This window comes from Ips typographus, linkage group LG3 (genome assembly GCF_016097725.1).
Source record: "Ips typographus isolate SLU linkage group LG3, UJ_Ityp_2.0, whole genome shotgun sequence".
NCBI classification, from domain to species: domain Eukaryota; kingdom Metazoa; phylum Arthropoda; class Insecta; order Coleoptera; family Curculionidae; genus Ips; species Ips typographus.
Genome location: NC_138424.1, coordinates 10563406 through 10568360, shown reverse-complemented (window position 1 = coordinate 10568360; position 4955 = coordinate 10563406). Strand labels below are relative to the sequence as shown.

The window sequence follows — 4955 nt, the reverse complement described above, 5'->3', positions numbered from 1 at the left end:
TTTTGTCCAAATATAGTTTTTTTTTGGCTTACTATACTGACCGCCGTCATATTAGATTTAGAAGTAAGTAAAGAGCTATTACTCACGGGTGAATAATAAGCATATTATTGAACAGTTGTAGAAAAACATTAAGTATGGTCCTCTTTTTTTCCCGTGGCGGTTACGTCATCATTTGCCATTGTTGGCAAAAAGTAAACAAAGAAAATGTTTTTTTTAATGTAAATTTTTGCAATATTTTAAATTTTAAGGATTTATCTGCGATACTACGTGTGAGACTAGATAATGTGTGTGTGTTTCGGTAGACAGTTTTGAAAATGCCACCTTCTTAACACACTTTACAACTATCAACGGGCCCAGTAAAACATTCTGAAGGAACTAGAGTTTGTGGAACAGAAAAGGATGCATTTTCTAATAGAAAACACTGTCACAAGGAAACAGCCCATATATTTACTTACTCCCAAGAAGAGTTTTTACAAGAACACTACAAAAACCAAGTTTATTCAAGCCGGTGGTTCTCGAAGAAAAATGGATATAGAGTAAAGGTGTATTTAGCAGAAGATGACAAGGTGATTTACCTAATATTATAAAAAGGACTCTGGTAGAGGTATTAATGAGCTGGTAATACTAAATAGCTTATGTTTCAGGTACCTTTATTTGCCTAATCTGGAGTTTGCTTATCATGCTTTGAAAGGGCCCAAATTTAAAAAGTCAGATTATCAATTGCTCTAAAAAACTCTGAACAAAGGTGTTTGAAGCTGTGGTTATAATGGTGTTGTCAAAATCCATATGCAGAGTGTTGAAAACACAAATTTCTAGTAAGTTTCAGGTAATATTAGAAAGATATAAGTTACTTAATACTTAAATTTGATCAAATGCTATTATTTTGCAGAATTAGCCCTTATAAATTTTGCCATATCTTCTCTGACTATAAGGCTAGAAACAGATGGTGCTACTGTTAAATACTTTTACATCAGATAGTAGGTTAAATTACTATTTGAATTGTATTATTATTACATTATGAAATATACAAATAAAATCTTTAAAAAGTACACTCAAGTTTCTTTTTTATCTAAGAAGTCGTTTTCTTCATAAACAATCATAAAATTAGATAATTTCTTCAACTGAGATACCTACCTGCTCTTACCATAAATTAAACTGAAATTGAAAAAACATAAATCACACAACAAAACCAAATTGATATGTATTTAATGCTGCATAAATTTACAAAAGGAAATAAATAAGCAATCTAAATCACTAAACCAAGAAGCAAGTTCTTAAAACACCATCAATTCTGTTATAAGTTAAAACACTGCTTTAGGATCATCACAAAACTGCAAGGATTTAATAGTCTCCAGGATACACACATTGTCTTTACTTTCTTGCAAATTTTGGTATTGGGCTGTTAATGACTCGTTTGAATGCACCTATGTGATGTTCTTTCCAGATAATTAAAAGATTAAGATCCAGATATTAATTTTCCAGTTTGGTGAAGAAAAATCTTAAATTTTGCCTCGGAATAACAACACTAATTAATAAACTTAAACAACCCTAAATTAAGTTTTTATTTCTTCTGTTTGTAGTTTTTGCTGTTTTTCAACTTTTTAAAATTCCTCAAAATGTTGTTTAGAATGTTTAGCCGACTGTCAGTTGGGACTGTGCCCTATGTTGCCACATCTTCCACGAGCAGATGTGAACCTGGTGTATTGTTAGTTGCAGTAATAAACGGACCGATGAATTATACAGATTTCGAAAAAAAAAAGCATTTATTGCATGCAAATGGGAGATTCTTAGAATGTTTTTTTTTCAAAACAATATAGTTTTCTCATTTTCATTTATAATTGCTTAATGAAAGATACATATTGTGAGATTTAAAGAAGGAATTTGTCAATACGGCAACGTTTAAACAGGTGATTAAAAAGATGGATAGCCTAGCTTGTAATAAACAACGTGCGTAAATTTCAATATGGCGGAGCATAATTTTTTTCATTGTTAGAACACTCTGAGCCTTCATCGCCTCGATATTTAATCGGGTTGAGTGAAAACCGTAGGCGTGTTTTGTCATTTCTTTTTGGATAAACAACGACGGCGTTGAGCGCACATATATCTGTGTCGAACAAGAATTGCCAAACAGACGAGTTTTAATCTGATTAAATATTTGAAGGACGGTGTTAAAGATAAATACGCTTGATAGCGATGCGACGAGATTTATAAGCGACAACGTTTTAGCAAAGCGATGCTGTCGCATTTGTTTTATTTTTATCCGTTTACTTTATTGGATCGACGCAGATAATCAACGGAAATATATTAAACCGGATGTTAAACAGCGCCGAACAGATCGCGGAAAGTGCAACAAAACTTTTTCGCCGCTTAATGCCGTATAAACTTTACCTTAAATCCTTGGGGGACGCTATCGGGCGTGTTTATCTTGAGTGTCGACTTCGCTGCATTTAATCCGATTAAAACCCAGTTATGGCGCGCTCGTAACTTTTTATTTTGTGTGTGTGCATACGCTAAGTTTATGCCGCCGAGCCTGCTTTATTGCTGGATTAGTTTTAACACAATAGAACGTAAATTTCAATGTGGCGATACTTTATTTGAAACGTCAGATTTTCGAGCTTACCGTACACTTTAATACACTTTCCTTGTCATGTTTATTACACTCGGGGCAAAAATCATGTTCTTTGACTTTGCCCCGAGTACTTTCAGTGGAAAAGGTAAATTCGCAGAAACCTAATTTTCACTGAGAAATTTACTAAAACTAAAGGTGTTTTTTTTAACTCACAATAATCCCTTTTTGCTAATATTTGTCAAAATCAACTATCAAGATTATTAGAAATACAAGTATTACAATTTGTCAGTTGAATAGACATAAATAACTACATAATTTAAAAAAAAGTTAAAGTATAAAACTTTTATTTCCGGAAATTAATAAAATTCATTGTGGTTATGTTTTGTTCTACTATGGCAACTTCGAAATGAAAAAAAGTTTATCTGTAGTTTGGTGTTTACCAAAATCTTACAATTCAGGAATACAAAATACTGTTCTCGCGGAGTGAGTTTACCCGTGCGTCACGAAGACTACGTCATTTATAATCATATGAATCAAATCAAGTTTTCGTCAACAAACCTGTTGTGTTCATATTATAGAAAAGGGCGTGTCTAAAGCTTCGTCACGTTTAAAATTTTGCTTGTATTGTCAGTCAGAAAGTAGAGATCTTTGGCTGCAAATTTGCACTAAAACAACCTTAGGTATACCAAAGCAAATCAAAAATATATTGACCGAAATAACATTTTTTATTTATGAGAAGTCTCCGTTTGGATCATAGAATTCCGTCTAAATTTGAAACCTAATTTATTTACCAAAATTCGCAGAGATGTATCACCAATATGTAGTATTTCTTTAACTTTAAGCTCTTGATTTAGGTTCTGGATGGTTACATGTTTCTCTAAAATAAATACAACAAATTAAAAATTTAATAAGACATTCTGAGTGATGCTGTAGTATCTCATATCTCATTTTCAGGTTGCAATCCACTAATTTTATTTTAAACCCGCTGGAAAACATTTTAGACCTTATTTTATTTTTTCTATGACTTTATTATTAATATGTTTGAAGAAATTTTTATGAAAAATCTATAATGCAACCCAAAAATCTCAGTCTCTGGAAACAATGAAATGTTAATAGATGTTTCTTACAAAAGTAGATATATTTTACTATTATTAACATACTATCGTTGTACATATCATATATAATGTATTTCGAACATCCATTTTAATGCTTTCAGATAAATCAGTGGTCTTGACCCGTCGATAACGTCTCGATTTAGGTTTTCTAGGTGAGGAAATCATAGGATTACTTGCTTGCTTTTCCCGAATCGAATAAACAGTTTTGCGGGAAATTTTCAAAGCAGCTACAACCTTCTAGTATCAAAAAAAAATACATCAGTAAGAATATGTAAGGTCTTAAAATTTCTTATTTTCTTCCTGAACAGATGAGAAAGCTTCGAAAGGTCCTCCATTAGTTTTTTCCAATTCAAAATATTCACAAAGGTTAAGAATTAACTGCTGGGCTTGTCTGTAGAGAATTTTTCCAGGCATTTTCTAAAAAAATACTGTAATACTAAGTAATTCCGAATTTAGGAAAAACCAAATGGCTAAATAAAAATCATAATAGACACTCCCACTTTTTTTTCAAAACAGGTTAGTAATTGTGCCAATTTTGGTTAGATCGTGACAGCCGACATAAAAAAAATAAAAATATTAATAATAATATTATGAAAGTACTTACAGAATGTTAAAAGCGTAGAAACAATAGCTCTTAAAAGAACTGTGGTGGTGTGGTAAATAGAAAACTTTATAAATGATTAACAACATAAAGAAACGGAAAAGAATTAATAGTAAACAAATCAAATCAATTTCGATGGTTGTCAAACTGACAATGACTGAAATAGAAGCGCTAATCAGTAAATCTTTTTTTTTTGGAAGACATTCACTTAGATATTTACCCTTTCTGAAAGTGAACAATAGACAAGGATGAAGTCAATAATGCATGTCTACTTCTAAATCACAGGGGGATGACGCACGGGTAAACTCAGACCGCGAGAACAGTATGTATTTTTTTTTGAGGTTAGACTTTATTATTGCTTTTGACATGGTATGAAACATATGAAAATTGACACATGAGAGAGATATGGCAGCGCAAATTACAAACAGTAAACAAGTAGAAATAATTAAGAACGTTTCAATGACAAAATTAATTATGTATGTAATCTAATACATAAAGCAATATTTTTTTTTCTCCGGTACAAGACTATTCTTATGATTGGTTTTTCTCATACTACACGTGTATAAGATGGTTCATTTATCTACAATCGTACCACCACACGGCGTTTGATATTACAGGTATTTTTCTCTATCTCTATTCTATTCTATAAATAAAAATAAAAATAATTTTC

At 31.6% G+C, this 4955-nt stretch overlaps 2 long non-coding RNA genes across 2 annotated transcripts; one reads left to right on the top strand and one right to left on the bottom strand.

Moving 5' to 3' along the window:
* The first annotated feature begins 298 nt into the window (after positions 1-298).
* On the top strand, positions 299-1048 carry LOC145727341 (uncharacterized). The gene is made up of 2 exons (XR_014177861.1): positions 299-826; positions 890-1048. It is a non-coding gene; the product is annotated as an uncharacterized LOC145727341 (long non-coding RNA).
* Positions 1049-3049: 2001 nt separating this feature from the next.
* Positions 3050-4624, bottom strand: LOC145726285 (uncharacterized). The gene is made up of 2 exons (XR_014177555.1): positions 4289-4624; positions 3050-4101 (listed from the first exon to the last, which is right to left on the bottom strand). It is a non-coding gene; the product is annotated as an uncharacterized LOC145726285 (long non-coding RNA).
* Positions 4625-4955: the final 331 nt, after the last annotated feature.